Genomic DNA, 12,189 nt, shown 5'->3' with positions numbered 1-12,189 from the left:
CTTGTTTTTTACCCCTTTTAGCCTTTCCCAGAGACTTTCAACAAGTCTGTCTCTTATTTCCATCTCAACTCCAGTCTAAGTGTATACATTTTTGATATATAAGGCAACACCTCCGCCCTTTTTTCCCTGCATTTTCTTCCTGAGAAAGTTGTACCCTTCTGTACCAATATTCCAGTCATGTGTATTATCCCACCAAGTCTTTGTGCTGCCAACTATGTCATAGTTGTGTTTATTTACTAGCATGTCAAGTTCTTCCTGCTTATTCCCCATACTTCTCACAGTAGTATACAGACATCAAAGATGCTGGTTTGATTTCCCTTCTATGTTCTCTCTTGTCTCTCCCTTATCCCTGCTATAGTGGCCAATGCTCTGCCTAGATTCTGGCCCTTCTCCCAGGTCACGTTTTTGACTTACCTGCCCCCATTGAACCTAGTCTAAAGTCCTCCTCACTAGGTTAGCCAGTCTGTATCCAAATGCGCTCTTCCCCTTCCTTGATAGGTGGATCCCATCTCTGCTTAGCAGTCCTTCTTCCTGGAACAGCATCCCATGGTCAAGGAAGCTGAAGCCCACCATCCTCACAGCAGCCTCTGACTGCCAGAAGACCGGCAGGGAAGACGGGAATGATCACTGGAACTGCCCCATTTTGTACCCTCCCACTAAAGCTCTGGTACTGGCCACTGTCAGAAACTGGCTAGATGGACCTAGTATGGCAGTTCTTATGTGCTTCTACTCTGATGTATTATTTTGGCAGTCAAATTCATAATGTCAGTCAACTCATTGGACTAAATAAACTGTACTGGAATTCAATTCTGAATATGAAAAATGTAGTCTATGATGAGGGCATTATTAGGATTTGGAGCACCAGCTAATAGATCAGCTGGTACTGGAATTCCTAGGGAGGAAATGTTTACCTGGCCATGGGATTATTTCTTTTTTCCAGATGCAAACTTCCAAGTATGCATATCCAAAGGGAGGGGAGCGGTTCAAGCCCTTTTATAATACGTCATATCTAATCAAACTTGCTTCAATAGATGGGCTAAACGTGTCTTCCTGTCAAACTTCATCTCCCCTTTGGAGCATTAGTGGAAAAGAAGACCCTGGGCTGCTGAAACAAAGCTTCTTCCCTTGCCCTTCACAAACGCTTTGGAAAAAATGAAACCGTTCCCATTTCAACTTTCTGCTGCAATCAGTTCAGTCTCATTAACTATTCAGTAAAAACAGGTTAATGACAATTGACTACACTTTTGAAAACAGTAGCCGTAGCACCTTCATTTTTCTTTGTTTTTAAATTCAAGATGATATGAAACTGACGCAATTATAGCGCAGATTTGTAAGTGCAGCGCCAACTTGGCATTACAGGCACCGAAGCATTCAACCCGCAGCATGTTTCCATAACAGGCTTTCTAGCCGAATGAACAGTATCTCATTTGAGTGCTTGGCTGAGGTTGTTTTAGTGATTCATTTCAATGCAAGGGCTGGAAGGCAGCTCTTTTAACCTTTTTACAGCTTGGTACCCACACAAAACTTTCCTGAAATCATGCTACTGGAGTCATTTTCTTTATTTTAAAAGCGAGTGCGAGTTTCCACACAAAGGTGTGTGTGCTGGAGGAATGCCCTGGAAAACGCAGACATACTTGTGGAGCAGCAAGTGGCAGTCACGCTGTGGAAACGTGCAATGCCAGATTGCTACCCATCAGTGGGAAGTCATTTTGGAGTGGGAAATTCCACTCTGGGGGCAGTTTTCATGCAAGTGTGCAGGGCCATTTATCATCTCCTGCTATGCAGGACTGTGACTCTTGGCAATGGGTAGGATCTTGTGGATGGCTTTGCAGCTATGGGGTTCCCGAACTGTGGTGGAGTAATAGACATCAAGCACATCCCTGTTTTGGTCCCAGAACACCTTGCCATGGAGTACATCAACAAAAAGGGCTAATTTCCCAAGGTTTCTTGTCTCTTCCCCCACCTAGGCTGAAGGCAATGAGAATGCTGGAGCTGAGGAGACTGGTCCCCAGGCTAACAGGGAAATCCTGCTTATGAAATACTATAACCAATTTGCAGTATCCAGTGGGGTGAGTAAAACTGCTTAGTCTAGATATTGCATACCGGTTGAGAATTTAAATTACATGCTTATCTCTTATTTTCTTTTGGTAACTACTCTGATTTTTGCCTATCACTTATAATCACTTAAAATCTATCTTTTGTAATCAATAAACTTATTCTCATGTTTATTGTTACCCATGAGTTTGACTGAAGTGCTTGGTAAATCCTCTCAGGTTTCAAAGCCTGGTGTCTGTCCACTTTCCACTGATGAAGTGGTGAACCAATTAATAAACGTGCATTGCTCAAGAAAGGGTCCTGAGCAGGGCAAGATGGTCTATTCTGGTGGTATGAGGTTAGGAGCTGGGGGGATTTGGCTCGTGTCTTTCTGTGTGTGATTTGTGAGTAGCTGTGGGAGCACTCATGCAATCTAGCTGAGTGTGGGGCTCCACATGTGGTTGTAATAAGTGGTAACAGCACCTGGAGGGATTTGCTGCTTGTCACCAGTAAGACATTGAGTGACAACCCTGATTAGTGAGTTAAAGGGGCAGAGTGGTCCCACAGTCCAGGTTGCACCCCGGGGATCCTGTCACACCTCTGTTTGCCCAGATTGAATGTAATTAGATCATGATCACTGGTCCTTAGGCAGCCGCCAACTTCCAGTCCAGTGATTAATTCATCTTTATCCATCATAATGAAGTGTAAAATGCAATCACTTTGTGATAGAAAATCATCTAGAATTTTTAGAAACTCTAATGATGTTTTACTAATGGCTGTATGAAACCTCCAGCAGTTGTCTCTCAAAATGAAGTCCCTGTAAGAACAGTTTTCTCTCCAGAGTATAGGTTCAAAGAGTAACTCATCCTGTTCTCTCGTTTGATTCGGTCGTCTGTAACAGACCCACCACAGTATCCCCTCCAGGGCTTTGTTAGCACATTGATCCACATGCATTTGAGTTCCTGTGGCTCTGAGTTATCAGTTTTAAAACAGGTAATGGTCTGTTTAATGTAGAGTGTCAAACCATCCCCCCCTTTTACCCACACTGTCCTTCCTGACTAGGGTAGGGGGATTTTTAACATTCCCATTGTGACAGGTTGTATCCCCGGGGTACAGTCTGGGAGCCGTTGGAGCAGCTATGCCCCCTAACAATTCAGTTGGGTTGGCCACTCTCACACTGCTCTGCTGATGACACCCAGCCAGCCTCCCAGGCCCTGTTATCACCCAACAAGACAGCAGATGGCATCACACACCCAACAGATTTCAGAGTAACAGCCGTGTTAGTCTGTATTCGCAAAAAGAAAAGGAGTACTTGTGGCACCTTAGAGACTAACCAATTTATTTGAGCATGAGCTTTCGTGAGCTACAGCTCACTTCATCGGATGCATACCGTGGAAACTGCAGCAGACTTTATATACACACAGAGAATATGAAACAATACCTCCTCCCACCCCACTGTCCTGCTGGTAAACAATGGTCACATAAACACCACCCTATACCGGAAACCTACTGACCGCTATTCCTACCTGCATGCCTCCAGCTTTCACCCTGACCACACCACATGATCCATCGTCTACAGCCAAGCTCTGTGATACAACCGCATTTGCTCCAACCCCTCAGACAGAGACAAACACCTACAAGATCTCTGTCAAGCTTTCTTACAACTACAATACCCACCTGCAGAAGTAAAGAAACAGATTGATAGAGCCAGAAGAGTTCCCAGAAGTTACCTACTACAGGACAGGCCTAACAAAGAAAATAACAGAACGCCACTAGCGGTCACCTTCAGCCCCCAACTAAAACCCCTCCAACGCATTATTAAGGATCTACAACCTATCCTAAAGGATGACCCAACACTCTCACAAATCTTGGGAGACAGGCCAGTCCTTGCCTACAGACAGCCCCGCAACCTGAAGCAAATACTCACCAACAACCACATACCACACAACAGAACCACTAACCCAGGAACTTATCCTTGCAACAAAGCCCGTTGCCAATTGTGCCCACATATCTATTCAGGGGACACCATCACAGGGCCTAATAACATCAGCCACACTATCAGAGGCTCGTTCACCTGCACATCCACCAATGTGATATATGCCATCATGTGCCAGCAATGCCCCTCTGCCATTTACATTGGTCAAACTGGACAGTCTCTACGTAAAAGAATAAATGGACACAAATCAGATGTCAAGAATTATAACATTCATAAACCAGTCGGAGAACACTTCAATCTCTCTGGTCATGCAATCACAGACATGGAGGTCGCTATCTTAAAACAAAAAAACTTCAAATCCAGACTCCAGCGAGAAACTGCTGAATTGGAATTCATTTGCAAATTGGATACTATTAATTTAGGCTTAAATAGAGACTGGGAGTGGCTAAGTCATTATGCAAGGTAGCCTATTTCCCCTTGTTTTTTCCTACCCCCCCCCCCCCCCCGCCAAATGTTCTGGTTTAACTTGGATTTAAACTTGGAGAGTGGTCAGTTTGGATGAGCTATTACCAGCAGGAGAGTGAGTTTGTGTGTGTATGGGGGTGGGGGTGTGTGAGAAAACCTGAATTTGTGCTGGAAATGGCCCACCTTGATTATCATGCACATTGTAGGGAGAGTGGTCACTTTGGATGAACTATTACCAGCAGGATAGTGAGTTTGTGTGTGTGGTTTTTGGGAGGGAGTTGAGGGGGTGAGAGAACCTGGATTTGTGCAGGAAATGGCCCAACTTGATTATCATGCACATTGTGTAAAGAGTTGTCACTTTGGATGGGCTATCACCAGCAGGAGAGTGAATTTGTGTGGGGGGGTGGAGGGTGAGAAAACCTGGATTTGTGCTGGAAATGGCCCAACCTGATGATCACTTTAGATAAGCTATTACCAGCAGGACAGTGGGGTGGGAGGAGGTATTGTTTCATATTCTCTGTGTGTATATAAAGTCTGCTGCAGTTTCCACGGTATGCATCCGATGAAGTGAGCTGTAGCTCACGAAAGCTCATGCTCAAATAAATTGGTTCGTCTCTAAGGTGCCACAAGTACACCCAACAGAGTCACCTTTGTGCTTTCTCTAAGCCACTCATGGACTGGCAATGGAGGCCTCAGCCAATTTCCCAGCTCCCCAGCCTTACACCTTTACTGGAGTATAAACCCAGACTTATGCCATCTTGCACTGCACAGGGATCTGTATGGTGAAAGCTCATTAATTAATCCACTTTCCCCTCAATGTGGGGAAGATGGGCACCAAGCCTTTGTTAACTGAGCTGATATTTTTCCAAACACATCACTCAAAACCACACTGGTTAACATAAAACATAACACATAAAACAAGTTTATTAACTACAGAAAGATGCATTTTAAGGGATTATAAATTATAACAAACAGAGCAAAGCGGGTTACCTAGGAAATTAAACAAAATCGCAAACTAAGACTTATACAAACTAGACAGGATTTGAATCAGCCATATCTCACCCTGACTGGTGCTAGAATCAGGCTTACAGATTAATGAGGCACAGGCTGCATTTGCTGTGCAGCCCAGGTTCCCCTTCCCCCAGTCCAAGTCCTTTGTCTTCCCGAGGTTCTTTCAGGTGTTGAGTTGTGGGGAAGTGAAGACAAGTCATGATGTCACTCCCCATCTTTTATAGATTCTTCCAGCTTGCTGGAAAGTCCATGCATGTGACGTGGGGGATCCAGCCCCCATTGGCCAAACATTCTCCATTGCCTACATGCTCCCTCTGAGGAAACTTGCTTATACAGAGTTCCTGTGTTAGTGGATTCTTCCCTCTATGGGTGTTGATGACAGCAATTCACACTGTCTGGCTACTCCCCTGTCATACCTGGAAGGCTGCTTTTGGGTGTTTCCAGCCTCACATCATACCTTAGGGTATGTCTACACAATGAAATTAGGTTGATTTTATAGAAGTCGATTTTTGGAAACCAATTTTATACAGTTGATTGCATATGTCCACACTAAGCGCATTAAGTCAGCAGAGTGCATCCTCACTATCATGGCTACCATCGTCTTACAGAGCGGTGCACTGTGGGTAGCTATTCCACAGTTCCCGCAGACTCCACTGCCCATTGGAATTCTGGGTTAAGCTCCCAGTGCCTGATGGGGCAAAAACATTGTCACGGGTGGTTTTGGGTACATGTCGTCAGCTACCCCCCCCCCACCTCCCTCCGTGAAAGCAACGGCAGACAATCGTTTCCCGCCTTTCTTCCTGGGTTACCCGTGGAGACACCATACCACAGCAAGCATGGAGCCCGCTCAGCTCACCGTCACCATATGGCTCCTGGGTGCTGCTGGTAGATGTGGTTCTGCATTGCTACACAGCAGCAGCTCTTTGCCTTTGCGGCAGACTGTGCAGCAGGACTGATAGCCGTCATACATCTCCTGGGTGCTCCTGGCAGACCTTGGTGAAGTCGATCGGGGCGCCTGGACAAACATGGCTATTCTTCTCTGAGAGCACTGAATGGGAGCCAGAGACTCCAGGTCATTCTCTTCTTTAAGTTTCGTCTCATGGAGATTCAGTCCTGCCTGGAATATCATGCAAGCTGGAGGCTTCTGCCTCAGGCTGCTCTCCCAGCTGGCAGCACTGCATGGTCACACCTACCCCAGTGTACCCCTTGCTCCCATGGCTCATGAAGCCTGGAGAGTAGTAAGGAGCTGTTCAACTATAGGCTTAGCAAGTGCAGAATGGTGGTAGAATGTGCCTTTGGACGTTTAAAAGCTTGCTGGCGCTGTTTGCTGACTAGGTCAGACCTCAGCACAACCAACATTCCCATTGTTATTGCTGCTTGCTGTATGCTCCATAATATCTGTGCGAGTAAGGGGGAGACATTTATGGTGGGGTGGGAGGTTGAGGCAAATCACCTGGCATCCGATTTTGAGCAGCCAGACACCAGGGCGATTAGAAGAGCACAGCAAGGTGCGTTGCGCATCAGAGAGGCTTTGAAAACCAGTTTAATGACTGGCCAGTCTTCGGTGTGACAGTTGTGTGTGTTTCTCCTTGATGCAAACCCACCCCCCTTTGTTGATTTTAATTCCCTGTAAGCCAACCACCCTCCCCCCTTTGAAATAAAGTAACTATTGTTTTGAAACCACGCATTCTTTCTTTACTAATTAAAAAAAATGAGATCACGGACAAGGTAGCCCACGTGTGGTGGGGGAGGAGGGAAGGACAAGGCCACATTGCTTATTGTAGTCACACTAAAAGTCAAACTGTTTGAAGGACAGCCTTCTGTTGCTTGGGCCATCCTCTGGACTGGAGTGGCTGGGTGCCTGGAGCCTCCCACCCCGTGTTTTTGGGCGTCTGGGTGAGGAGGCTATGGAACATGGGGAGGAGGGGAGGCGGTTTTTCAGTGGATGCAGTGGGGGTCTGTGCTCTTGTTGGCTTTCCTGCAGCTCCAACAGACACTTCATCATGTCTGTTTGCTCCCCCAACAGACACTTTAATCATGTCTGTTTGCTCCCACATTAGCCTCAGCATCGCGCCCTGCCTCCGCTCTTCGCGCTCACTTAATTCTTTCCTGGCCTCTGCCACTGAATGCCTCCATGCATTAAGCTGTGCCCTATCAGTGCAGGAGGACTGCATGAGCTCGGCAAACATGTCATCGCAAGTGTGTTTTTTTTTGCCTTCTAATCTGCGATAACCTAAGGGACGGAGATGATAGGGGGAGCGTAGAAACATTCTACGCTCTATGATTCTGGGGGGACTGCATGGTCACCTGTGCTGCTGAGTTCGCCACGCTGACCAAACTGGAAATGAAATTCAAAAGTTCCCGGGGCTTTTCCTGTGTACCTAGCTAGTGCATCGGAGTTCAAAGTGCTGTCCAGAGTGGTCACAATGGAGCACTCTGGGATAGCTCCTGGAGGCCAATACCATTGATTTGCGTCCACACTACCCCAAATTGGACCCAGCAAGGTCGATTTTAGCGCTACTCCCCTCGTCGGGCAGGAGGACAGAAGTCGATTTTAAGAGCCCTTTAAGTTGACGCAATGGGGTTGATTGTGTGGATGCAGTCATTTTTAAATTGACCTAACGCAGCTAAATTCGACCTAACCCCATAGTGTAGACCAGGCCATAACTTACATAGCAAGGTTTCATAACTTCACATGCAATGATAACACATACAATTCAACGAGATATTGATGTTTAGTAGATCAAGACTTTCACAAGGCATGCTTTGTACAAAACATATCATAATTATATAACAGTGGTGAATATGGGGGTGCCAGGGTGTCACACCCATCATGCAGATTGTCCCACTAGGTTTCAGTAATGCAAATTATATCAAATTTCTTCCCATTACTGAGAGTTTCTAATTCCTCTTGCTTGCTACCTAGGCTCCTAGCATTGGTTTATAATCAACTGAAGAATTTCTTCTCTGCGTATTCTGTCTCATATCAGTTTAATTTGTTCGTGACATACTGAGTTGTACTGCATTTGCTTTCTTAGCATCCTCTACTATTCTAGAACGAACAGAAATAGCCGAATAGACTTAACTAACAAGACATCTGCTGGAAAAGTAAGACCGCAAAACCAAAGTTTCCAATAAGTTATTGGAATGTATTGGGGACACCTTTTTGTTCCAGAAAGTGGAGGAAGTAACAAGGGGAACAGCCATTTTAGACTTGATCCTGACTAAAAGGGAAGAATTGGTGGCAAATCTGAAAGTGGAAGGCTGTTATGATGAAAGGGATCATAAAACCATAGATTTCATGATTCTTCTTCGAGTGCTGTTGCTGTGGGTGTTCCACTCCAGGTGATGGTGCGTCCCGGCGCTGTTGATCAGAGATCTTTGGTAGCAGTACCTGGTCGGGACGCACACGCCCAGCTGCTGTCTCATGGCGTTGTTAGGGTCTGTCTGAGCGTGCGCATCCCGCACCCTCCCTCAGTTCCTTCTCAACCATTGTTGGCTGAAGATGGGACTCAGGGCAGTGCTGAACTTCTTCCCTGGTCACTGAAGGAAATAAGTTAAAATAAATAGAAACAGTTAGACAGAAATATCCCAGTTCTCTCCCTTCCTTTAGAATAGTTTGTTAATTTAAAAAACAAACAAACAAAAACTTTTCTCTCACGTTCGTCTCCCGTTGAGACTCTCCCTCCCAGGCAATCGTAGTTCCACGATATGGGGGTACCCGGGCATCAAGAAATGTGGCTCCTGCAAGGAGCCTATGCCATGGTCTGACAGACACTCACTGTGTGTGAAGTGTCTCGGCGAGACACACGGCCCTGCTAAGTGTCTCCACTGTACCATCCTGAAAACCAGGGCTCGTTGTGACAGAGACTTGCGGCTAAAAATACTCCTGATGTAGAAAGCTCTGCAGCCATCTATGGAGACGGGCACAAGTAGACCCTCTCCCTCATGCTCTCCTGCTAGGTCGGAACCGACTGGGAGCGTGGCTTCAGCCTCTCAAGCGAAGAGGCAGGAAGCTCCAACGTCTCCGCACAGAGACCTTCAAAAGGGTAAAGGGTCTCCTGTGTAATCTCTACCCTTGGTGCTGACAGCGCCAAAAGCCGGTGCCTCCGACCGTCCCAGCACTGCAGCCGCAGCTCACACGGAACACAAAAGCAGGGAACCGACTTCCCACAGTGGGTCCCGCTGGCACCGAAGATGGACCCGGTACCGGCAGCGCGTTCCACCCTGGCGCCGACAAGAATGTCGGCACCGCACCTGACTATCACCCCTGTAGCGGACACGGAACCCCCGCAGGGTGCCTATAAACGGCCCACGGCGCCCACTAAAGCTAAACAAAAATCGCTGCGGACATCAGCTCACACTCTGCGCCCCACAGGACTGCAGCCCACGGAGCACCAACAATTTTTGAATCAAGCTGATAGTTCTGTGGCCCCAGAGCCTGACTCTCTGCTCCTTGACACAGAGCGCTCACTATTTGAACTGCCGCTCAAACTGCCGCTCACCACCCAACCTGGCTACCCTCACTGACAGTGAGAATGACATGCAGCAGCAGGCAGAGTTCTCCCTGCCTGATTCTCCTCCCCCACCAGAGCCGTATCTATCTCAAGGCACAGCACCTCACAAGAACCAGCCTCAGTTTCTCTACTTTGTCCCTCCAGAGGCAGGGCCCCACTTTTCCTACCCCATGCCTTGGCCTCAGTAGTACCCTTGGTTGGCCCCTGCTGCCACTCCTCCTTGCGGCCCTTCCACCAGACAACAAGTCTGTTCTGTACCTCTATCTCCAGCTCCTTCTACATCTAGAGCTCCTGAACCCCCTCCTGAAGAGGTGGTTTATGAACCCTTCCCAGATTCACCGGCTCCTAACTCGCCATCAGCTGCGGATGAAGCCCTCATGCCTTGACCTCCACAAAATGTGGACAACTTTAAGCAATTCCAGGAACTTTTCAAGAGGGTGGCACTCAGCCAGGACATTCCTTTGGAGGAAGTCCAGGAGACACAACACAGACTCCTCAAAATCCTCCAACCCTCTTTGCCCTCAAAGAGCACGCTACCCATAAACAAAGCCCTCCTAGAACCAGCTGACACTCTCTGGCAGACCCCTGCCTCCATCCCATCAACATGCAAAAAGGCAGAACATAAGTATTATGTTCCCGCTAAGGACGTAGATTTCTTATTTTCCCACCCACAACCCAACTCTTGTGGATGCAGCAAAGCACAGAACAAAACGGCCACAATACTGACCTGCTTCGCAAGACAAGGACCTCAAACAGCTTGACCTCTTGGGTGCAAGGTTTATACTTCCTCCACTCTGCAATTCAGAATTGCAAATTACTCCACCCTCCTCGCAAGCTATGACTATGACAACTACAACAAGCTATTTGATTTTACCTCCCATATCCCAGAGGGCAGGAGAGCGGACTTTAAATCAGTCCTTGTTGAAGGTCAACTAGTGTCCAGGAGGGTGCTACAAGCATCCCTGGACATGGCGGAAACAGCAGCCCACACTACCTCCACCGTGGTGGTGATGCGCAAGTCTTCCTGGCTGTCTGCATCCGGTATCCCCAAAGATCTGCAGACCAAAGTGGAGGACCTTCCCTTTGATAAAGATAAACTTTTTTCCAAAAAAAACCCGATGAAGTCCTTCACATTATGAAAGACTCTAGGGCCCCCCTGCATACACTGGGGATATACCTGTCCCTCCCCAGGAGAAAATGGTATCAACCTTATCAGAGGCCCCACGCACAACAATATCACTGGGCCCAGTCCAGACCGTATGATAATGGGAGGAACCGCAACAGACCTCCCAGGTGCAGGCAAACTCATGCACAACCAGCTACCTCCCACCCATCGGGAAACAAACAGCAATTTTGAAGCACTGGTTGGGGGTCTGCACGACCACCCCTTGACTCCACCACCTATTAGCCCATTTGGCCACCGCCTCCAGTTTTTCCACCATGTCTGACAATAGGTCACACAGGACTGCTGGGTCCTGGAAATAGTTCAGTCAGGCTCTCCGTTCACCCCAGAATACAGGCACGCACATGCCTGCAGCTTCTTGGCCACATGGCAGCCACCACATTTGTGGTCAAATATGCCAGACTACACATGAGATGCCTTCAGGGTTGGCTCAGTTCCAACTACAAACCCAGCAGACACAGCTTCTGCATGATGTGAACTCCTCCAGCAAAGGTATTGGCCTCCCTACAAAGGTATTGGCCTCTGGAACTTTGTAGGGCATTTCACAGGAACAGTTGGTGTTGAAGTAGGAAGTGTGATCTAGTGTATAAATTAAGGCAAATAAAGCAAGACAGATAACTAGTCAACTAAATCTTAAGACATCTGAAAACAGTTTTGTAACCCTAGAGTCTGATGCTCTCCCCCTGTCTAGTGAAATCGATAAGTGCCACATCATGCCATTGTTTTTAAGTGGAACCCTCTCCTTGGAAACCACTGGGGATCTGTTGAAAATAATCAATAACATAGTCTAGCTGTAGCCATTGTCTTTGCTGGGAGTTTAATTAAGATCTTGCCCATTTATATCCTACTCTTTGCTCCACCTACCCACTTGCTTTGTAATTCCTCTAAAAAAAGCTTCGTTAGTTTAGGGTTAAGATTGTCAAAATCATTAAAAATTAAGAATGTCACCAACCAAACCCTGTAGGGATCCATGTGTGACTAGAACCCAGGTCCACTGAGCTGGGGTCAGCTGACATTCCCATATTGCATGCAAATCCATATCC

Source organism: Caretta caretta, chromosome 1, assembly GCF_965140235.1.
Source record: "Caretta caretta isolate rCarCar2 chromosome 1, rCarCar1.hap1, whole genome shotgun sequence".
NCBI classification, from domain to species: domain Eukaryota; kingdom Metazoa; phylum Chordata; order Testudines; family Cheloniidae; genus Caretta; species Caretta caretta.
The sequence above is the reverse complement of the archived record's forward strand: the minus strand, read 5'-3'. Positions refer to the sequence as shown.